Source organism: Podarcis filfolensis (genome assembly GCF_964270895.1).
Source record: "Podarcis filfolensis genome assembly, chromosome: 5".
NCBI classification, from domain to species: Eukaryota; Metazoa; Chordata; class Lepidosauria; order Squamata; family Lacertidae; genus Podarcis; species Podarcis filfolensis.
In genome coordinates this window covers 22,872,481-22,897,362 of record NC_139608.1, presented here as the reverse complement: position 1 = coordinate 22,897,362, position 24,882 = coordinate 22,872,481, and the positions used below count along the sequence as shown (strand labels likewise).

Below are 24,882 nucleotides of genomic sequence, written 5' to 3'. Positions count from 1 at the left end.
AAAAAAATAAAAAATTAAAAAATTGTCCAGTAGCAGCTTAGAGACCAACTAAGTTTGTTCTGGGTATAAGCTTTCGCATGCATGCACACGAAAGCTTATACTCAGAACAAACTTGGATGGGGGTGGAGACGCTCCTTCAGGTATACTGGGCCGAGGCTGTTTAGGGCTTTGAAGGTCAGCACCAACACTTTGAATTGTGCTCGGAAACGTACTGGGAGCCAATGTAGGTCTTTCAGGACCAGTGGTCTCGGCAGCCGCTCCTAGTCACCTGTCTAGCTGCCGCATTCTGGATTAGTTGTAGTTTTTGGGTCAACTTCAAATGTAGCCCCATGTAGAATGCGTTGCAGTAGTCCAAGTGGGAGATAACTAGAGCATGCACCACTCTGGCGAGACAGTCCACGGGCAGGTAGGGTCTCAGCGTGCGTACCAACCCCCCCTCCCTATACAGGGCTGCCTTCAGATGTCTTCTAAAGGTAGTTACTTACCTCGGTGTCTCGGTGTTGCATAACTACATACCCTCCAACATTTCTCCAACGAAAATAGGGATGACCTAAGGAAAAGCGGAGCATTCTGGGATCAAATCAGAATCTGTGATGGCATCTGTAAATCCAGGACTGTCCTTGGAAAATAGGGACACTTGGAGGGTGTGTAATAGTGATAGAATGATAGAATCTTCCCTTGTAGCCACAACCATACCACCTCCCTCCACATGAGGGAGGTATCAGCAAATTCAGGGTAACCTCAAGGTTTGCAGGAGTACCAAAAAGAAGAAGGAAAAGTATTGTTGTTGTAAACCTCCCAGAGAACCTAATTATATAGGAGGTATATACATGTGTAATAAGTAAATAGATATCTGGGAGGCAAGCAAACTTAAGGGGAGAACCTCCCTTCTCAAACAGGACTGAAAACCAGGTGTTGAGGGGAAGGGGAATAAAATGGGATTGCTGGAAAAGAATGGTGGAGGAAGATATTAAAGGCTACAGAGAGCTCCCTCATTTTCTGTACAGTGGTACCTCGGGTTAAGTACTTAATTCGTTCTGGAGGTCAGTTCTTAACCTGAAACTGTTCTTAACGTGAAGCACCACTTTAGGTAATGGGGCCTCCTGCAGCTGCTGCGCCGCCGGAGCACAATTTCTGTTCTTATCCTGAAGAAAAGTTCTTAACCTGAAGCACTATTTCTGAGTTAGCGGAGTCTGTAACCTGAAGCGTATGTAACCTGAAGCACATGTAACCTGAGGTACCACTGTATAGGCCATTCCCTGGTTCACACTGAAAAGCTATTTTTAAACGTTGCCAGGGATGGAGCTGAGAGCTGCCTATGGAAATAAATGGAGAAATTCAAGGTTTTAATATAGCTTGGATTGGCCATAAGTGTGTCCATCCCAATCTACATAATTCCAAATGCAGAAGAAAAGTGGGGGTGGGGGAACAGCCCTGCGAAAACTGAGCATGCTCAGTGGGCACAGAATGCTGACTGACTGTTGGGGAGAGAGGGAGGAAAAAAAGGAAAGCAGGGGAGATGGAATGGAGTGGAGTGGATGCAAACCTGAGCAGAAGAAGCTCACGCTGCACACATTTTGTTGTGGGGGGCCCTTTGTAGAGAGTCTAATCCCTTTCTAACAAAGTAGGTTCTTTCCTGCTGAATTGTACTCGAACTGGGGAAATTTGACTATGGTGCTTTCGCTGACACGCTGCCAAAAATCTGAACGATACTGAAAAATGCCCAGAGGAGGCCAGGGGGGTTTGAATATCATGCTATAATTATCTGACAGGAGAAGCCAATTTTTTATTTTTATTTTATTATTATTGTCCCACGTAAATTAGAAAAAGATTGCGAGTTAGTTGGAAATGCTTGAAGCTACGAGATGTTAACCTCAGCCACAATTAACCAGGCTTGATTTATTTGTTTAGAGAAGTTTGTATATGCCTCCAAATCGCACTGTGTTGTACAACGTAGCAGCGCACATATACCATAAACACCATATAAACAGTAGAAAATGATTAAAACGATCGGCTGATGAACCTATATAGGGCTGTCTATATAAAAAGGTCTGTGAGAAATACCATTTCTGTGGAAAGAAGAATCAATATCAACAGAGAAGTTTAGAATCCCATCTGTCAGAACTCCTGATTAGCTTTTCGTGGTTAACCTGTACGCAGTAGCCAGGTGGGAAATTCATGTTGTGTCACCCTAGTATGATTAAACCCCCTCTGTGGTCTCTGAGATATCAAAGAGGACTGCAAGTTCTACAAGCACATCTAAGACCCAGTAATGAGCTCCCAAGCGATCACTCCACCACCCACCTCCAACTTCATTTCTCATCCCATATCAACACACAGTATTAATTATAGAATGCTCCTTGATTCCTCCTTTTGCTCTGTCTTACACTGATGTCTGTGCGAGGCTGCATTTGATCCACTACAATCAATCCTGAACTGTCTAGACCAGGGCTCCCCAAACTTTTTCTTTTTGAGCCACTTCCTCTCCCCCACCCCACAACTTGGTTTAATAAAGTTATCCCCAGTGCCCCATAGCCTACCCTATAAAAAGCATGATTCAGATAAGAACACAACAAAGTTCAAAGGAGTAAACAATCATACATTTGTTCCAATTTCAATCGAAGCTATTTCTTTTAATTAATTCAACAAAGGTCCGTATAGTCAAAGCTATGGTTTTCCCAGTAGTGATGTATGAAAGTGAGAGCTGGACCATAAAGAAGGCTGATCGCCGAAGAATTGATGCTTTTGAATTATGGTGTTGGAGGAGACTCTTGAGAGTCCCATGGACTGCAAGAAGATCAAACCTATCCATTCTTCAGGAAATCAGCCCTGGGTGCTCACTGGAAGGGCAGATCCTGAAGCTGAGGTTCCAATACTTTGGCCACCTCATGAGAAGAGAAGACTCCCTGGAAAAGACCCTGATGTTGGGAAAGATGGAGGGCACAAGGAGAAGGGGACGACAGAGGATGAGATGATTGGACAGTGTTCTCGAAGCTACCAGCATGAGTCTGACCAAACTGCGGGAGGCAGTGGAAGACAGAAGTGCCTGGCTTGCTCTGGTCCATGGGGACACGAAGAGTCGGGCACGACTAAACGACTAAACAACAACAACAACAACAAGTTGATGAACTTGATCCAGTGATACCATTTACATCTCCAGTGCCCCCTTGCCACCCTTTTGCCTCTTAGCATCCCCCAGGTAATTCCACCATCCCACAACTGGAGGTGCCACCCACTTTGGTAGGGTTGCCATATTTCAAACAGTGAAAATTCGGACAGAAAAGCTGTTGAGCTTTTATTTCCTTCCCAAGAAATCGCCAAAATTGATGCAGTTCCAGATGGCCAAATTCCAGACATGTCCAGGAAAATCTGGACATATGGCAACCCTAGGCATATCTATTGATGAGTTGTAGATAAAAATGGCATGTCTTTCCTATGCAGTTTCAGTCTAATAACATGGTCTGCCATAATTCTAATATATAATTCTAATAATCAGAGACACTTTTCGACCAAATTAAATCTTTATGTTCCTTGGAACATGGAAACATTGTGCAATCTGCAGGGCATGTATCAGAGCTTGCTATTGCCTGCAGCTTATTCAAATTTAACATCTCATGAAGTCAATATATGTTATACTTCCAGCGAGGAAGCTGGCATTTAACTTGAGATGGCATTCACCTTTTACCTGCACGCGAAAGAATTTATGATGCAGTTGATCACCATCTGATGAATTCTTCAAAGGAAATGCCAGCTATTTTCTATATTATTTATGCCGGGTTTCGTTTTGAAGCCGAAAAGTCATGCTGTGCTTTGGGAAAGTCAAGATGTGATATATAAAGAGAGGTCTTCTCAGGCCTTGGGCCTGGATTCCAACAGGCTGCCATGCAGTCTGAATCCAGCACAGGTAAGGTGGGGTCAGGCACACAGGAGAGAGGCAAGAGGCATGGTCATAAAGGCTGAAGATCAGGAGCCAGAGCAGAAACAGAGGCAGGAGAGCCATGGATAGGATGGAGGTCAGGCCCAGGTTTGGATAATAATTTGAGGTAGGGCAGGGCTGTATATTAGCCTTTCAGCAGCAGCAGTGTTTTTGAGGAGGGGGAGTAGCAGTGATGGCAGGAGATCCATGATCACAGGTCTTGTAGTTTTTGTTTTAAGGAATGTAGACAGCTGCCTTACCTCATATGAGATCATTGGTCCATCTAGCTCAGGCTTCCTCAACCTCAGCCCTCCAGATGTTTTTGGCCTACAACTCCCCTGATCCCTAGCTAGCAGGACCAGTGATCAGGGATGATGGGAATTGTAGTCTCAAAACAGTTTGAGTTTGAGGAAGCGTGATCTGGCTCATTATCTACACTGAATGGCAGAAGAAGAAGAGTTTGGATTTGATATCCCACTTTATCACTACCCGAAGGAGTCTCAAAGCGGCTAACATTCCCCTTTCCCCTCCTCCCCCACAACAAACACTCTGTGAGGTGAGTGGGGCTGAGAGACTTCAGAGAAGTGTGACTAGCCCAAGGTCACCCAGCAGCTGCATGTGGAGGAGCAGGGACACGAACCCGGTTCCCCAGATTACGAGACTACCACTCTTAACCACTACACCACACTGGCTCTCACAATGACAGCATCTCCCCAGCGTTTCAGACAGGAATCTTGCTCAGTTCTGCTGTCATGGACTGATTGGTCACAGAAGAATGGAGGGAAGCACCAGCTGGGGAACCCCCAAGGGAAGAAGGCTCAGAGCTTAGGGAGGAATGATGGGATGATGAGTGGTCAGCGGGAGAAGAGGGCGAAAACTGGGAAGAGGACATATCAGAAGCTGAAGAGGTAACAGGGTTGAGTGAGAAGGGAGAGTCAGTAGCAGAGAATCAGAATAGCAGAGTAGTTCAGAATCAGAGTCAGAAGCTGAAGCAGGAGGGTGGGAGGGGAGAGGCCAAGAGACAGAGATGAGTCAGGCTGGTGAAGAGTCACAGGTGTCTCCCCCTCCAGCTGTGACAAGGTCCACTCCCTCTTGGTCTCCCAGAACCAGAAGAGGCATGAAGTGAGAGGAGCAAAGACTTGGGGGGGGGGGAACCCTGGAGAGGATGGGACTTGGGCAGCTGTGGGGAGGCAGGGACTGTGTCAGCCTGACACTCCTGTGCGTATCATGTTTTGGCTAATAAAGAGTCAACTCTAACTGGCACAGTGTGATTTACTGCTGGCTCGCTCCTGACATCTATCTGGCGATGCCAGGGATTAAACCTGAGACCTGACTGAAATCAGGACCATGGTGCTGAGGTTGCAGCAACGCATACCATCCAACCCAATTTATTAGGATCAGATGCTGGTCGTAAAATAGTAAGCTGGCTTCACTCTCCAACCGTCCCCATGCTAATGGGACGCAATCAACAGTAAAACTTAAAAGCCTCATTATTGCCTCAATCAGTTGCCAGAGCGAGGTGGGTCCAGTCCATGAATTTTCCTGGCGGGTGATATCATCCCTCCTGCTTGGGAAAATGAAGAAAAAGAAGAGTTTGTATTTGATATCCTACTTTACCACTACCTGAAGGAGTCTCAAAGCGGCTAACATTCTCCTTTCCCTTCCTCCACCACAACAAACACTCTGTGGGGTGAATCCACTCTGTTGGATTCTTATCTCATTATACATGACAAAGCCATTTTTCACCTTCTCACCCCTTGCTTTTTCCTGTAAGACCTATTGCAGTCGTTAAGAGTCGTCAACAGGCTCATCACAGCTATCTGCCAACCACCCATTCCCACCACCCTTCTGAGTAATACCCCTCCCCACCTTCTCACTATATAGAAGGATCTGGCAACTTCTGTTTCAGTGTATCTGAAGAAGTGTGCATGCACACGAAAGCTCATACCAAGAACTAACTAAGTTGGTCTTTAAGGTGCTACTGGAAGGAAAAAAAATTTTTTGTTTTGTCTGTGGGGTGAGTGAGGCTGAGAGACTTCAGAGAAGTGTGACTGGCCCAAGGTCACCCAGCAGCTGCATGTGGAGGAGCGGAGACGCGAACCCGGTTCCCCAGATTACAAATCTACTGCCCTTAACCACTACACCACACTGGCTCCCTGTGAAGGGAGTCCCGAGGCTATACTGCTCCACGTTCCTCCTCTGCTATACCACTGTTTGCCGCTTATATTTCATTAACCGGGCACCTCAACAAAGCACAACACAGCACAGCTCCCAGTCTTAATCTGGAAAACTGCCTACTATGCATAGCATATGATATCAAGAGTTTCACGGTTTGGTTTTATATTGAAATCACGTTGACTGGCAAGGAGGCCCTGGTTTGTGAAGACGACAAAAAGCGATTGACTATTCTAAACGTGCAAAGGAAAGAAATTAAGAGCAAGCAGCCCTGAGCACCTGAGCTTGTTTATGCCAGGAAAGCATGCTATCAAAGTTTTAACTTGCACCCAACTTGAAACAGGCTTTCTTGCTCCCGTCAAGGTGAGTCATGTTATTTAAATGTACCTCAAAAACTTACCATCTGCTTGTTAGTCTTTCTGCTTCCTTAATTATGCAAATAAAGAATGACGATGATGCAAGCCAGATCCAAGCCCTGTATTATGATCTGTTGGTGTTGAGAAGGCCTTCCCTCCCTGCGTGCTTTCTTCAAAAGCCAAGGCAAAACAACCTGCTCAGTGTGAATTCTTTTGATCGTGGGCTCGCAAAAGAACAAGCGCAGAAGCGATTGGGTGAGATGAAGATCTCATTAAAATAAATTCCCCAATAGGTATTTTGGCCTAATTGGAATGCGGCGCCTAACACCTGTCATGGCTGATGTTCTAATCAGCCATTCAGTTGGCAGGATAACCTAGGAGGACATCCCAGGGTTAGAGCCGCATTCGCACTATCAGAGCCATCTCCCTCGGCCAAGCTTCACTCCAATGACAACCTGAACAATTTCAGCACAGGCAGAAAGCAGGTAACGGAAGCATCCCTATCTGTTGCCTGTTGCTATGCAGCCAGCTGTGCAGCAGCCAATTACCAGCCAGGGAAGGGAGAGGAGATTCTGACAGGTGTGCCATAGCACTGGTGGGCAAAATAAGCAATTCCGCTTGCATGTTTTTTTAAACACCCAACCGAGCATTAAATCAAAATGTTGTATTAATGAGAAGGAGCCAGCAGCCCTGAGAGAATTTCACAGTGGCAAACCCAATCAACCCCTAGGCAGTGTCCTTGTCCAGAATACAACCTTGTGTGAGAAGGAAGCTGACAGAGTTAGAAGGTCTGCCCCAATTTGTCACTCTGCATCCCTAGGCAGATGCATACAACCCCCCCCGCCCCCGGCTTCTAGAAAAACCCTAAACACATTTAATTTGTTTTTATCCCTGCCTGTTTTGGGCTGATTTTATGGCACTGTGTTGTAATAAGCATTAGGAAGAACTTTCTGATGGTAAGAACTGTTTGTCAGTGGGATGGACTCCCTTGGAAGTTTTTATGCGGAGGTTGGATGGTAACCTGTCAAGGATGCTTTACTTGTGATTCCTGCATCGAAGGGCTTGGACCAGATGATGCTTGTGGGTCTGGTCCAACTTTGCAATTCTATGATTCTATAATTCAAGACAAGTCTATGCAGATTAATGGGTGGGGTTATGAAGCTAGGCAATGTTTCCTTAGTTTCTTCCCCTGCCAGATAAATCTTGAGATATCTTTTTGCCATTCCTTGAAGTGTCCAGCACTGCTGATCACCGCTATCAACTGAAATAAAGTGGTACCTCTGGATGCGAACGGGATCCGTTCCGGAGCCCCGTTCGCATCCTGAAGCAGGTCCGCTCGGTTGGGTGTTTGACCGTTTGTGCATGCGCGAGTGGCGAAACCTGGAAGTAACGCACTCCGTTACTTCTGGGTCGCCACAGCGCACAACCCAAAAATACTTATACCGAAGCTACTTCAACCCGATGTATGACTGTAAAAATAAAATTATTGGCAATACATTCATTTTTATCACTGATATTCTTGTGCAAAGTGCCTACCAGAGAGGAATGGCAAGTCAAGCTGATGGGCTATGCCAAAATGGCAAAGCTGACTGGAAGGCTCAGGAACCAAGAAGACACAAAAACTTTTTTAAAAAGAATGGGAAAAATTCATAATCTATTTAGAAGACCACTGCAAGCAGATGAAAACATTAGCAGGATTTTAATCTCACTTGTAATGTAACAAATGGATAATATGGTTGGATAATATGGTTGGAATAATATGCAGTTGTAAATGTTGACAATTGGACCCATATTGTCCATTGGACAATTGGACTTGGGAAGTCTCGAGATTCAGAGTAATCTCTATATATAGAAATGTATTTGGATTGTTACAAACTTTTATTTGTAAAATCAAATAAAAATGATTTACATATATATATATATGTGTGTGTGTGTGTGTGTTATATATCTGAAGTTAGGCATTGTTTCCAATGCATCACACAAGGTCCATAGGACTCAGCAGCTGGTCTGCAAGCTACAACACCATCACAAAACTCCATTGCACACCAGGGTTTACTTCCCTTTCCCATCACGTACCTGCCACAACAATGGGCCTTGTGTTATTAAATAAGTACTAGGATACCGATAGACAATGTATAGATTTCTTTTGTTAATTCAGAAACAAGAATAATTCCCCCCTCCCTATGCAAAGACCATGGCATTGCAATCCATTGCCCAGCTTTGGCCTTGACATATATGAAATGGCCTTGGCTCCCAAATAGCTTGCCTGTGACTTGCAAGATGCTGATATGCAAGTTTTTATTTTTATTTTGTGCAGTTCGGCTACTTTCAAGTGTATGAGGGAGAAAAAATTGCAGATGTATTCTTTTGATAATTCTACTGTCACAATGGATGGAACAGATGGCGTCAAGGAACTTAAGGCTCTCTGAAAAACAGGGAGAGAGGAAGGAGTGCTAAGAGACAGAAAGACGACAGCTGAGTGCTTGGGGGGGAAATGAGTTATTGTTACTGACATTTCTCAGCTAAAACAAATTGAGGGGCTAACTGCGTGTTCCCAGGGATGTTGTGGGCATATTAAAAGTGTGTGTGTGTGTGTGTGTGTGTGTGTGTGTGTGTGTGTGTTGCAAGACCAGTATGTGAGCACCGGTAAAGCAAGTGGGGCCCTGCCCATCTTCCAGATGGAAACAACAAAGGTCACCCACAACTGCCACCTTCAATTCTACACTTCATTCTTCTGCAGCCCCTCCTGCCAAAAAAACCCCAAAGAGCCAATGGCCCAAGCATATACCTGCAAGCACTGTGAGAACACAATACTGGACTGGATGGGCCACTGGCCAGATTCAGCAGGCTCTTCTTATATTTTCACCTGGGACAGGAGAAAGGTGGTGAAAGGACAGGAGAAAGGTGGTGAAAGTAGCAGCACCAGCTTTTTCCAGCTGAGCAGGGAGTCAGGAAGGTATCTCGACATCCCCAGTGTCAAGGTTATGTTGTTTGCATCCTTTTTCCACCTGGGAGAAGGTCCTCCCACCAGGGATGCTGGGTTTATTATCCCACTCCTGTCTCCAGTGTGGTGAGCCAGTGTGTTGTAGTGGTTAAGAGCAATAGACTCGTAATCTGGGGAACCGGGTTCGCGCCTCCGCTCCTCCACATGCAGCTGCTGGGTGACCTTGGGCCAGTCACACTTCTCTGAAGTCTCTCAGCCCCACTCACCTCACAGAGTGTTTGTTGTGGGGGAAGAAGGGAAAGGAGAATGTTAGTCGCTTTGAGACTCCTTAGGGTAGTGATAAAGCGGGATATCAAATCCAAACTCTTCCAAACTCCACTTCCAGGATGGAGGGGTACTTGACTGGGGAGCTGGAATACCTGCCTTTGCCACATCCACTGACTCTCCTGCAGCTCTGCGAGCACCTCTGAGCATTTTGTGAGCGCTCAAGCCAGATGCTTACAAAAATATAACTCTTTGGGTGCTCCTGTATCGCTACACAATATGCACAAACAGACCATATCATATCCCAGCAATAATTGAAAAGTATTGTAACATTGGCGAGGTGGGGAATTTGCAGCAGAGAAATAGCAGTGGGGAGGGGTACTCCCCCTCCCCCTCCCCACAACCTCTTTGCTCCAAATTACCCCACTTCTCCCAGCCTGTTTTTCTCTCTTCCCCCACTACCTGGTTCAGAATGAGTGTTTAGTAGGGTTGCCATATTTCAAAAAGTAAAAACCCGAAAGTTGTTCAGTTGGTAATGTCCAGGAAAATCCGCATGTATGGCAGTCCTATGTTTAGCCTCACAAACCTCGGAGCCTGTTATTTGGAGCTAGAAAAAAGGCTGTTCTGGTCAAAATGCCCCTCTTCCAAACTGCTTTACAGTGGTACCTTGGGTTAAGTACTTAATTCATTCCGGAGGTCCGTACTTAACCTGAAACTGTTCTTAACCTGAAGTACCACTTTAGCTAATGGGGCCTCCTCCTGCTGCTTTGCCGCCGGAGCCCGATTTCTGTTCTTATCCTGAAGCAAAGTTCTTAACCTGAAGCAATATTTCTGGGTTAGTGGAGTGTGTAACCTGAAGCATATGTAACCTGAAGCGTATGTAACCTGAGGTGCCACTGTACTTTTAAAAGCAAGCAGAATGGGGGTGCTGTTATACCCATTTGAACATAGTGTGTAGCTCAGCCTGTTGTAACTGAGAGATCCCAGTAACAGCTCTCTCTTTTTTTCATTTGAGTGCTCAGCTGTCACACTGCTGTCTTGAAGCCCTCCTCCCTCTCTTGCCCTGTTTTTCAGAAAGACTTAAGTTCCTCAGTGCCATCTGTTACATCCATTGTGACAGAGGCTGACATAAAGTAAAGGTCAACGTTTCGGCGGAAGTGAGAGGTTGTGCAACAAATGGTTACAGAGCCTTGCGAGAGGCAGGCAGTTTGATTCTTCGGAGCCTCACTTTTCAGGCATCTTGGTATGTGCTTTGAACAAACTGTTTTCTTCCCGTCTTCCTGTTTCACCTCCTCCCACACACCAAAGGAGCACTTGCAGAACAATCCTACGCACATTTACTCAGTTAGTAAGCTCCATTGAGTTCAGTGGGGCTTACTTCCAGGTAGGAAGATCAGAGAATTCTTGCAGAAATGGAAATGGGAGCTGAAATTGCCGGTGTTAGTTTATTTGTTGCATAGCCGGAAAGGAAATTGATCCAGCAAATACGATCGGTATTTGCTGTTATTGCTTTCAATCAGCAAACAATATGTAATTGAAGACTCCCCCCTCCCATCCCACAAACCACCATTTGCACTGCATTTCCTTTGCACATAAATGAATGGTGTGGTATAACACAATGATTTTGTAATTGCTTCTGCTATTATGTAACATTCTGCTACAGCGGACAGCGAGATGAGTAATGTATCTTTTGTTGGAAGCTGGACTGCAGTGGAATGGAAACAGTGCTCCTGCCCTGTGGAACACCCTCCCATCAGATGTCAAAGAGATAAATAACTATACCACTTTTAGAAGATTATCTAAAGGCAACCTTGTATAGGGATTTAAAAAACAATAACAACATGTTTGATGTTTTATTACGTTTTTAAATCGATTGGAAGCAGCCGAGAGTGGGTGGGGCAACCCAGTCAGATGAACGGGTGTCAGAGACCAGGCTGAGGAGTATGCTCTGATGAGGAATAGTGGGAGCCTCCCCCTGCTCCTGAATAGGATCCTGAAGCTGCCCAGGAGCAGTGGAGCAGTATAGATTTGGAACAGTGGTTTGCAGAGGGGCATAGTTCTGAAGACAAAAGTTGGGACGAACTGGGGTGGTGAACAGCAAAGTGAAGAAGAACTGGAAGAGAGAGAGAGCTAACAGACTGTCTCACTGGAATGTGTCCAGCCTATCAGTCCAGGGTCACGTAGAGCAGATAAGATGGCTACACAAAAAGCACAGTGGTTGCGAGATCAGGTTGCAAGACACGAAAGTGACTAGAGGGGAAGTGGGTGGAAACCTTAATCGGGAACACTGTCATTCTGAGAATGGCTGCTTTGTTCTTTTGCTGTGATCATGAAAGACTCTTTAAATGGTAAGTGACTCTTTTTGCTTTGTCCTGCTTATCTACAGCCAAAGGGGGAAGGAAGCCAAGTCCCTGAAGCCTGACAGCGGAATACAAATAATAGTATCACCATCATCATCATTAGACGGGATGGCGCTGTGGTCTAAACCACAGAGCCTAGGGCTTGCCGATCAGAAGGTCGGCGGTTCGAATCCCTAGGATGGGGTGAGCTCCCATTGCTTCGGTCCCAGCTCCTGCCCACCTAGCAGTTCAAAAGCACGTCAAGTGCAAGTAGATAAATAGGTACCGCTCCGGCGGGAAGGTAAACGGCGTTTCCGTGCACTGCTCTGGTTCGCCAGAAGCGACTTAGTCATGCTGGCCACATGACCCGGAAGCTGCCTGCTTACATCCCTCCTCTGATGCCTTCTTACATCCCTCCTCTGAGGTCGGTTGTGGATAGGATGGCAGCCTTAAGGCCCCTACTCATGTTACGTTTACGGAATGGGAGGTCTTTTTGCAAAACTCCTGTTCACACTGTAATGGCAGCATCAGAAGCAAAGGTGCCCCCCCCCAAAACCTTCTCATAGCAATATTGCTCCTCTTGGAAACCTGGTTTCTCCCTCATGGTCCAGCAGGGTCAGCGTGGGTTGTTTTGCCATTTGAGGTGGGCAAGCAGTAGTGAGCATCATGCTCCTCAGAGCTTGGATCTGCCACCTGAGGCAACTGCCTCACCTTGCCTCATGGGTGGGCTGGTCCAGCTTTCATTATCTCACCTTCGAGCTTCTGGGAGAAAGTGTGCCGTTGTTGATTCCATACTGCAGATGTAAAGCAAGAAGAAGACACAGGATGAGATTGTGGCATTCTGGAACATATCATTTCAGATTGCAGGCGGGGCATAAATCTACTGGACAATTTCAGACAGTTTGCTTAAAAGAGAAAAACTGGTCTGATTTGCACTTCCTGGATCACAGGCGAGAAACCTATGGCCCTCCACATGCTGCTGGACTCCAGCTTACTTCATGTCTATCTAGTGGACACGGTGGCTGAAGCCAGTGGGAGTTGGAGTTCAGAAACATCTGAAGTCACCCTTGTTCTAGAACAGATGCAGATTTGAATGCTGTTATCCATCACTGCTCACACGTCTCTGAATTTTGCAATATAATTCTTGAGTAGAAAACTGTTCCAAAATGTGTATAGAAATGCATATTTTAGAGTCAAATCTGCAATTTCTTTATATACAAAAATCCATGTACAAAAATGTGCATTTTAAGGGGGGCGGGAACAGAATCAAACCAGCATTTTGGGTGCATTCTTAATGAAATCACAGATGGATGCTTAAATGAGGGAGAACAGACTTTTTGATGAACTCATGCAAAACCTGACATAAAACAGAAATAGACTGAGCCATCCATTCCTGGAGGAGTGTGTGGCATATCTTGTTTTTCAGTGCTCCTCATGGGGGAAGGACTCTCTGCATATAAGCAACTAGTGTATCAAGGAGAGGGCTATTTGAGAATGAGCTAGCCAAGACAACTTCCTGTTTTTGCATTCATGAGACATGGCCACTGCCTGGATGCTCATTTAAGGTCAAGTATGTCCAGTGAATGCAACATGTGGCTTCTTCTTGACTGAGGTGTTATTGATCAGTGGTAGGTCATTCATAAATCATCATGAGTCTCGGTTTGTAAAAAAGACACAACAATTTTCAATAATAATAATAATAATAATAATAATAATAATAATAATAATAATAATTTATTATTTATACTCCCAGCCACTCTGGGCGGCTTTCAACAGAATATTAAAATACAATAATCTATTAAACATTAAAAGCTTCCCTAAACAGGGCTGCCTTCAGATGTCTTCTAAAAGTCTGGTAGTTGTTGTTCTCTTTGACATCTGCTGGAAGGGCGTTCCACAGGGTGAGTGCCACTACCAAGAAGGCCTCTGCCTGGTTCCCTGTAACTTGGCTTCTCACAGTGAGGGAACCACCAAAAGGCCCTCGGTGCTGGACCTCAGTGTCCGGGTAGAACGATGGGGGTGGAGACGCTCCTTCAGGTATACTGGACCGAGGCCGTTTAGGGCTTTAAAGGTCAGCACCAACACTTTGAATTGTGTTCGGAAACGTACTGGGAGCCAATGTAGGTCTTTCAAGACCGGTTTCATGTGGTCTCAGTGGCCGTTCCCAGTCACCTGTCTAGCTGCCACATTCTGGATTAGTTGTAGTTTCCGGGTCACCTTCAAAGTTAGCTCCACATAGAGCACATTGCAGTTGTCCAAGTGAGAGATAACCAGAGCATGCACCACTCTGGTGAGACAGTCTGTGGGCAGGTAGGGTCTAAGCCTGCATACCAGATGGAGCTGATAAACAGCTGCCCTGGATACAGAATTGACCTGCACCTCCATGGAGATTTTTATTTATTAGGTCTGGGGAGAGAGCCTCAGGCCCAGGAGTCCAGTGTGGAGGCCTAAGGCTGTCTGGCCCTTGAGACTTTCCCTGGACCACACCCATTTATGAAGCCACATTCTTCTCCCCAGGACACCCACTTCATTGGTTCTGCTCCATGCCCTCCTTGAATGCTTTTGCCTGGGTAGAATTTGTCCTTGAACTGTGTGATAATGCCTCTGGGTTGTTTGGACAGAGGATGGTGAAGGCTGTTTTTGTGTGCGTAGAAGCCTCTGACTTGTGTGGCTGGAAGGTAGCATTTCTCTGCCAATTTTGGTCTTTAGCCTCACTCACAACTGACATGCAGCCTCCAGAAGGTCCCCCAAGGGAATGTGAAACCTTCAGGCTGAAAAAGTTTCTCTACCCCTGGCATTCAGGAGTATTTTAAAAATGTATTTATTTAAAGTTAGCCGTGCTTTGGTTTTAATGCCATTTTTCTTGTTTCCGACCTGTCATTCACAGACCTTGGTGGTTTACAGAAAAGTGGCCTAATCATCAGCCCCAGCAGGTGCCACACACTGTGGGCAGATTAATTTGAGAGCAGTGGTGGGTTGCTATAATATATCAGCAACAGTTGCTGTAAATAAGTAAGAAGGGAGTCAGACAATTGTCTTGGCATGCAAATGCACTGAGAATGGGAAAGCTAATATTGCCCTGTTTCTTCTTCTGAATATGCTAGTGGGATGGGGCCAGTGAAAATAACTCAAGATGGGAGCACCCAGGATGGCTTGGCAAATCCTGTCCCTCCCCACTGCTTTCTCTGCAGATCAGTTCTTATTTCAGCCTCTCCATGACCCAAAACAAGTCGCTCTTACTCCAGTGACTAAGGCTGGGACAAATGGGACATGACAAATGAACATGAAATTCCAGTTGCAGGGAGGAAACCATTGTCAGGGAGAGTCAAACTAGGTTATTAAGTCACAGGGGTAAATGGAGCCCCAGGACTCATTGTATGCCTTGTTTTGAAAAACAATCGCAGCTCCAAGTCGCAGCAGACACCCCCCACATCGCTGTACACATGCACAAGTCGGTACATTTGTGACAGTAAAATCAGTGTAGGGCCACGGAGTAATCTCTCTGAGCTCCCTTTGGACAGCTATCACTGCCAAAGGTGTGGATTTACATAAATACGCCTTTTCAAAGGCATTAGTGGAATCTCATGTGGCTGGTTCTGTCTCTTATGAGTTTGTGTTTTGCGCTCAGTCAGCTCTGAAGTCTAGTAGACAGCGTAATTTAGAAATCTCTCTTGTGAGATGCAGTTGGCAACATGTGTGTCCCTTGGGGAGAGTTACAGCTCCACCCATCTCCTTTCTCCATGAAGGGACCATGCATCTCAACAGAAAACAGGATGCCAGTTGAGGGTTCTTAGCTATCTTGGTGGCCTTGCAGGACTGAGGTAGGAAAGCACAATGTTGTCAGACTTCAACTACCGTCAACCCCAGCCAGCAGGGCCAATGGCTGGGGATGATGGGTAGGTGTAGTCTAGCAATCTATGGAGTTGACTCAGGCATGTTTGATGCTGGTGGGATGAGCTAAAGAGCAGGAGGTGGACCCTCTTCTACCACCCTTACTGCAGATGACTTTTTTTGTTTTGTGGTACTAAGAGTGGATAACGTGAGTGGTTTGGGAGCTGAATAATTGGGTGCACTCTTCCCACCTTGGATCAAATCTATGCTTCCAGGTGCCATAAGGAAGCTGCAGGGATAGTGCAGGATAGTGTGCACCCCAGAAATGATCTCTTTCAGCTTCTGACTTCTGGAAGAAGGTACAGGGTTATAAAGACTAGGACTAGTCGCCTGAGAAACAGTTTCTATCCAAATGCGGTTTTGCTTTTAAACGCAGTGTAAGGTAGTCTCTCTCGGGACGCGGGTGGCACTGTGGGTTAAACCACAGAGCCTAGGACTTGCCGATCAGAAGGTCAGCGGTTCGAATCCCCGCGACGGGGTGAGCTCCCATTGCTCTCGGTCCCTGCTCCTGCCAACCTAGCAGTTCGAAAGCACGTCAAAGTGCAAGTAGATAAATAGGTACCGCTCCGGCAGGAAGGTAAACGGCATTTCCGTGCGCTGCTCTGGTTCACCAGAAGCGGCTTAGTCATGCTGGCCACATGACCCGGAAGCTGTACGCCAGCTCCCTTGGCCAATAAAGCGAGATGAGTGCCGCAACCCCAGAGTCAGTCACGACTGGACCTAATGGTCAGGGGTCCCTTTACCTTTACTAAGGTAGTCTCTATGGTAGTCTATTGTATTTAATTATGGGGTATCAGAGTTTTCAGGGGGCTAACCAGGCTGGGACAGCAGGCTTCTTTGTTTCTGAATGTCTGATGTAGATTTTCAATTTCGTTGTTCTGTATGGGACAATGACAATAAAAATTATTGTATCGTATTATCGTAAATGCCTTATTCTGAAGAAAAATATCTGTTTGCTATATCGCTGAGATTTTCCTCACTGGCATGTTAGAAGACATCTGGGGTTGCTTTGGGACCCGAGGTGGGCTGGGTGAGATGGTGCTGCAGTCAAGAAGAAGTGGCAAATAGCAGGGTAAGGCAGTCCGTTCTGGCACAACACTCCTTTGCTTCAAATGTCACCCCCCCCCCACTTTTCAGCAGAAAAAAATAAATGTGTGGGCTAAGATTAGTGAGCTTGACTGTCTAACTTGATCTTCTATGTAAGACATTGTGAAAGCCTTTTTTTTTTTTTAAAGAGGGAAAGAGGCACTGGCCTAAAAATGCCCTGAAAAATAAATAGCCATCCATTCCTACTCAAAACCAGTACATTCACTGCCTCCACATTGCCAAGGTGCATCTTGTTGCTTCTTTAAAATATATGAAATGGGTGCTTTACCTGCTTTGAAATTTGTTGTTGTTGTTGTTGTTGCTGCTGTTTAAATTGATTACCTGCCCTTCGCCCCAAGGTCCCAAGCTGGGTTACAGCAAATAAAACACAATGTTAAAAACTGTTTAAAACAACTTATGACCCCAAAAATGAATACACTGTGTAGGATACATTGTTTGAAATATAGCATATTCCTTCATATCCATGCCAAGGTAAGTTTCGCCTGCTAAATATCTGCGTGCTGGGCAGGTGTTAAAGGCACAGAAGCCTCTTTTATTTAACATTTATAAGATTTACAGCTTCTTGAATGGTAAGAACCATTTCTCAGTAGTCACGCCCACCCTTTGGAACACCCTCCCATAAGAGGTCAAGGAAATAAACGTCTATCTGACTTTTAGAAGACATCCGAAGGCAGCCCTGTACAGGGAGGTTTTTAAATGTTCAAGGTTTTTCGTGTTTTCTTATTTTGTTGGAAGTTGCCCAAAGTGGCTGGGGCAACCCAGTCAGATGGGCAGCATATAAAACAACAACAAAGAACAGAAAAACTACAACAACCTCTTAGCGCCTTGAAAATTTGCCACCACACTTTATCCTATTACTATAATTTATTAAATTTGTATACCACCCTTCATCCATAGATCCCAGGGCATTTCACGACATAACATTCCTATTATTTGGTCCCTTACAGAGCAATCCTATTTAGCCTAAAAGAATTCTTAAATGTTGCCCTGTATTTGGATGGTTATGAAGAGTGACACAAGACTGGCGAAGGGTTTGTGGAGGGAACCACTGAAACAAATACAGTGGTACCTCGAGTTACATACGCTTCAGGTTACATACGCTTCAGCTTACAGACTCCGCTAACCCAGAAATAGTACCTTGGGTTAAGAACTTTGCTTCAGGATGAGAACAGAATGGAAAATTAAACAGATGAGACAAAGGACATTTGAATCGGCTAATAAATGTGGAAAATTGTTAGCTTGGCAAATGAAAAAAAGACAAAAACTTAACACCATTACTAACTTGGAAGTGGAAGGAAAGAATATTCAGAATCCAGTGGAAATTAGAAAATGTTTCCAGAGGTATTTTAAACAGTTATATACACAAGGGCCACAGAAAGAGTTTGATATAGACCAATTCCTAAAAACAAATGGACTACAAAAAATCTCTCAAGAAAACAAGTTAATGTTGAACCATAAAATTACAGAACAGGAGGTAGAAGGTGCCATCCAGAATATGCAGTTGGGCAAATCTCCAGGGCCGGATGGCTTAACCTCAAAATACTATAGATCTCTGAAAGATTGGATAATTCAACCACTAAAGGAGGTTTGTAATGAAATTTTGGAGGGGGAAAAAGCGCCAGAGTCGTGGAAGGAAGCTTATATTACACTTATACCGAAAACTGAGTCTGAAAAGACACAACTTAAGAACTACCGCCCCATATCCCTGCTTAACGTGGATTACAAAATTTTTGCAGACATTTTGGCTAAAAGATTAAAAAAAGTATTAGTGGAGGAGATACATAAAGACCAAGCTGGCTTTCTCCCGGGTAGACACTTGTCTGACAACACGAGAAATATAATTAATATTTTGGAAAAACTGCAAGTGAATATTAATACTAAAGCAGTCTTAATATTTGTAGATGCGGAGAAAGCTTTCGACAATATTTATTGGAGTTTTATGAAGAAAAATCTTCAGGGGATGGGGGTTGGTCAAGGCTTTGAAAACGGTATAGGTGCAATTTACTCAGAACAAAAGGCCAAACTAATTGTTAACAATGTGGTGACAGAGGAATTTAAGACAGAGAAGGGGACACGACAAGGCTGCCCAATTTCCCCATTGCTCTTTATTTCGGTCCTGGAGGTTTTGCTAAATATGATCAGAAGGGACCGTTTGATTAAAGGTATACAGGTCGGAGCTAAACAGTACAAATTGAAAGCTTTTGCAGATGACTTAGTACTGACGTTACAGGAGCCAGAATCTAGTACTAAAAGAGTATTAGAATTGATTCAAGAATTTGGTCATGTGGCAGGATTTAAGTTGAACAAGTTAAAAACTAAGGTTCTTGAGAAAAACTTAACACCGATTGAGAAAGAGAGGTTTCAGAAGGAGACAGGTTTAACATTGGTTAAGAAAGTAAAACACCTGGGGGTTAATATGACTGCTAAGAACTTAAATTTATTTAAAGACAATTATGAGAAATGTTGGTCAGAAGTGAAAAAGGATCTAGAAATATGGTCAAATTTGAAGCTTTCCTTGTTAGGTTGAATTGCTGTTATAAAGATGAATGTATTGCCAAGAATTTTATTTTTGTTTCAATCATTGCAAATTTTGGACAAAATGGACTGTTTCAAGAAGTGGCAGAGAGACATTTCTAGATTTGTTTGGCAGGGCAAGAAGCCCAGAATAAAATTTAAAATACTAACTGATGTAAAGGAAAGAGGTGGATTTGCCCTGCCAGACCTTAAACTCTATTATGAATCAGCAGCATTCTGCTGGTTGAAAGAATGGCTGCTTCTTGAGAACACAGACATTTTGGATTTAGAAGGTTTTAATAACGTTTTTGGGTGGCATGCGTATTTGTGGTATGACAAGGATAAAGCACACAAAGCATTTAAAAACCATATTGTCAGGAAAGCATTGTTTAATGTCTGGATAAGATATAAGGACCTACTTGAAAATAAAACCCCAAGGTGGTTGTCACCGATGGAAGCGAAGGCCCAGAAAAAGCTCAATATGGAGGCCAAATGGCCGAAATATTGGGAAATTCTGGAACAAGAAGGAGACAAATTGAAATTGCAGAGTTTTGAGAAACTAAAAGATAAAGTGCGAGACTTGCTTCATTATTATCAAATAAGGGAGGCCTACAATTTGGACAAAAAAATTGGCTTCCAGGTGGAAAAATCAAAATTGGAAACAGAACTGTTAGATCCCAAAACTAAGATACTTTCAAGAATGTATAACTTGCTGTTGAAATGGAATACTCAGGATGAAACGGTTAAATCTGCTATGATTAAATGGGCACAAGATGTTGGACATAACATTATGTTTGCTGACTGGGAACAGTTGTGGACCACAGGTATGAAATTCACGGCATGTAATGCCTTAAGAGAGAATATTATGAAAATGATATACAGGTGGTACATGACACCAGTCAAGCTTGCAAAAATCTATCATTTGCCCGATAATAAATGTTGGAAATGTAAAGATAATGAAGGTACATTCTTTCACCTTTGGTGGACGCGCCCAAGGATTAAGGCTTTCTGGGAGATGATATATAATGAAATGAAAAAGGTATTTAAATATACCTTCTTGAAGAAACCAGAGGCCTTTCTCCTGGGCATGGTCGGCCAATTGGTGTTAAAGAAGGATAGAACTTTTTTTATGTACGCCACAACAGCAGCAAGAATACTTATTGCAAAGTATTGGAAGACACAAGATTTACCCACTCTGGAAGAATGGCAGATGAAAGTGATGGACTATATGGAATTGGCGGAAATGACTGGCAGAATCCGAGACCAGGGAGAAGAGTCGGTGGAAGAAGATTGGAAGAAATTTAAGGACTATTTACAGAAACACTGCAAAATTAATGAATGTTAAAATGATGTCGGAATGAAATGAAGCGGTTTTAGCAACAATGTTAAAAAGGAGTATGTAAAAATGACTTGTTAATAGATGAAAATATAAGGTTATAATATGTTAAGATAAAGAACTAAGATAAAAACAAAGAAGGAAAGGATTTGCTGAATTAACCACTCGCAATGGAATACAAAAAAGGGAGGTGTGAGGAGGTCAGGGAAACAAGTAAATGAAAGGCAAGACATTGAAAGATGGACTTATTTTTAACCGTTCTTCCCCCCCCCCCTTTTTCTATTCTGTATTTTGTATTATTTGCTTTCTTTTTTCTATTTTCTTATTACCTTTGTAATCTCTTTTTTTGAAACTTTAATAAAATATCATTAAAAAAAAAGAGAGAGAACAGAAATTGCACTGCGGTGGCACGGCAGCAGAGGGAGGCCCCATTAGCTAAAGTGGTGCTTCAGGTTAAGAACAGTTTCAGGTTAAGAACGGACCTCCAGAAAGAATTAAGTACGTAACCAGAGGTACCACTGTAAGCAAAATCGGTTGCAAAATCGGACGCAATGGAAAGATCCGTCGTCTATCCCTAGCAGAGAATCACCTCATTTGCTTCATCCAATTTGGTTGCTGCGTGAGAAGCAGTATTTGATGTGAGTAACTTGAAACGTTAACAAGCATGTGCTATGCAAATGCCACCTACCACTGAGATTGGAAATAGAGTCAGAAGTGTTTTGGGTTGATGGAAGAAGCAGCACACTGTGGTGTGCTCTGGCCTCAAAGGCCACTAGCACATCAGGTAATTAGCACAGTGATGGACTGAAATACTTTGTTCCTTAAGATCCCCTGGCTCAATAAACCTATCTGCTTTTTAATAAGTGTGAGATACATAGAGGAAGGGAGGGAGGGAGGGAGAGAGGATATTATGCAAATGTACTAAAAGCTTCCTCTTTTACTGTCATTATCTATTCTAATACTATGGTCCCATCTCAGTTTTTCTTTTAGTTAAGCAACAGAATCCACTTTGTGTCTCCTGAAAACTACACGCTAATTGGTTGCTCTTTTAGCTAATTAGGGCATATTTTATGCAGCAAGGAAATGATTCCAAATAGCTTAACCATTATTTTGTCATCAAAAGTAGAGCCATGAGGGAGACAGTATTAATTAAACTTCAGCTTTCGTTAGGAAAATGGCAAGGTCGGTCCCAACCCGCCGCTTCTAGGGTTGTACAAAAGTGGTTCGATCCATTCTGATATTCATTCACACTCTCCTGTGGCATTTTCTGTTCTGCTGCAATGGACTTGTTGTTAGTTTCTCCTGTTTCGTGATCAGCTGATGCGGAAATATGTGTATTTTTACCTATATTAGAACACACATAACAGACATGCATGTCTCAGCCGTCAACAGATACTTAAAAATCTGTTGTCTTCTCATTTAGCCTTTTGTAGCAAAAACAAAGAATTTGGCAGCACTTTAAAAACAGAGATAATGAAGTCGTCTGTGGCTAGGGATGTAATGTTTTCCCTCCCATACTGGGTTGGTTGTGTTGAGCATTGAGTCCACTATGCTAAAACCTCTGTTATTCTACTCTTTATCCACTATGGTTGAAAATTACATAATTAATGATGTAATTAATTTCAATGCATTTCAGTGAAAGGAACACATAAAAAGAATGCAGCAAACAATTGTTTATGAAACATTTGCAGACTAAAAGCAACAACAATATTTGCACATATTTGATTGCATGATTTCCATTCCTAACTTCAGAAGATCATGGAAAATGTGGAAATTTCAGCTCCCATTTCTGCTTCTGGCAGAACTCTCTGACACCCCTACTAGTGGCCAATCACAAAACCATCTATGGCTGCAATTCTAACCATCTTCTCAGAAGTAAGTTTAATTCAGTCAAATGGGGTTTACACCCAGGTAAGTAAGGTTAGGATTGCAGCCTGCCTTGTTCACTTAACCACATATATGACATGCCTTATCACAACATTCTCTTTCATAAATGCATATTTTAAACAAAAAATTTCTCTGCTGAAACAACACTCCAGCTAATTTAACTTTTAGATGTTTCCAGTATACATGATTCTGTGTTTGACAGCTTTAAAGCCCCTGTTTTATGCCAATGTATTCCTGCCATGTGAAGCAGAACAATAATGAATGATGTGTTTAATCGGTTTTAAAAAGCTATGGAGATTTTCCTGGGAGTAGGGCAAGGATGCTTTTGAAACAAAATATTTAAAACAAAAATTTAGGGGATGGATGGATGGTCGAAGAGGAGCAGTGAAATCTGGTTATTTCTGACAAAGAAAAAGTCTACAGGTAGCAAAAATAAATCATATATTTCTTCTCAATACTGAAGCACCTTGCATTTTCAGCATTCCTAAGCTACTGATTTTGGAGAATACAGTTGCCTCTTCACAATGATTGCTACAGGGACCCTGCGGAAACAGTGCTGCGTCTTTGACCGCCTGTGACCTCAGGCCACCACGCCACTGCATGTACTGTATTTTTCGCTCTATAGGACGCACTTTTCCCCCTCCAAAAATAAAGGGGAAATGTGTGTGCGTCCTATGGAGCAAATGCAGGCTCCTTGGCTTCAGCGATAGCAACGCGAAGCCTCCGAAGCACAGAGGGAGCGCTCCCTCCACGCTCCGGAGGCTACGTGTTGCTTTCACTGAAGCCTGGAGAGCGAGAGGGGTCGGTGCGCACCAACCCCTCTTGCTCTCCAGGCTTCAGGGATAGCCGCCTGAAGCCTTTGGAGCACAGCGGAAACTCGAGCTGGCGGGAGCAAGACTTTCCTGGCTTCAGCAGAGAGGGAGAGCTACGCAGCGCCCCTTCAGCTAAGCGGGAGGAGAAATGGAAGGGGCTCCATTTCTGCTGCCGCTTCGCTGAAGGGATGCTGAGCAGAGAGGGGGAGATTTTTTTTCTTGTTCTCTCCCTCTAAAACAAGGTGCGTCCTATGGTCAGGTGCTTCCTGTAGAGTGAAAAATACGGTAATTAAATTGAACACTTGGGTTGGGCTATGCACACTCTAAGCAAAAATACTTTGAAAGCACTATTTGAAAGAAGTGGTTGATGGCAGCATGAAAGGGATAGCAGTACCCACCTCTTCTCCTTCTTTGGTTAGCTTGCAAGTATGTTGTCATGGATATTAGTCTTTGCTCTGGAGGAGATTCATGCAGTGAGTAAGGATCATCCCACCCCACACATCCAGCCTCTTCATTCCCTTAATGGAATGTGGTGACGTGTAATGTTTCTGTTTTTCTGCATGCAGGTGACCTATGAAACAATCCATGAGTGGCAAGTGAATTTATACATGTAGCAAAGACCTCTCTTTCCGCTTCTTCTTTGCCAGCTTGGCTCAAAAGCAAAGACTGTCCAAATGAAACATTACCAATGATTCCAAATTTATTTTTGGTTCTTTGGACAAATGTTAAAGAGCCCAGTACTTCCCTGTGCAGGAATTCTGCTTTGTGGGTTGTCGTGGAAGTAATTCTGACAGAATGGATACCGTTTGCTCAAAGAAAGGAAGGATAAGAAGCAGGGAAAGAATGCATCAATAGTCAGACCCAGCATCAGCACTTGAAATCCTTGGACAGCTGCTAGAGCCTCAGTGCTTTTTATTTCACGGGTCTGGTGCTCCTAGAAGCTGTGTCTATCTGAATAATCATAGTTTGGAGGTCCCAGGCATTAAGGAAGTCAGATTATCCTCCACCAGGGCCAGGGCCTTCTCAGTGATGGCTCCGATCTGGTGGAATGCTCTGTCCCATGAGACCAGGGCCCTGCAGGATTTAACTTCCTTCTGCAGGGCCTGTAAGACAGAGCTATTCTGCCTGGCTTTCAACAGTTAGGCAGTTTCTGGGATTCAAGTCTTTGTTTTCCAAGAACACCTGGGCCACAATAACAGGTGAGTGCTAAAAATGGGTCCCGCCCTTCTTCTCTTCAAGCCAGTCCTGCCAACATCATTGAGTGGGGCAATTGCAAAGCAGCTGGGGTGTGGAGCACATCCTAAGATGATCTATGATCTATCCTCCCTCTTGTTAATTTTG

At 44.0% G+C, this 24,882-nt stretch overlaps 1 long non-coding RNA gene across 1 annotated transcript in view; it reads left to right on the top strand.

The window, feature by feature from the left end:
- Nucleotides 1-5,544: 5,544 nt before the first annotated feature.
- Nucleotides 5,545-24,882, top strand: part of LOC310762506 — a 170,749-nt gene continuing 151,411 nt past the window's right edge. The window contains exon 1 of the long non-coding RNA XR_014548039.1: nucleotides 5,545-5,606. This is a non-coding gene — a long non-coding RNA (uncharacterized lncRNA). The remainder of the gene's footprint in view (nucleotides 5,607-24,882) is intronic.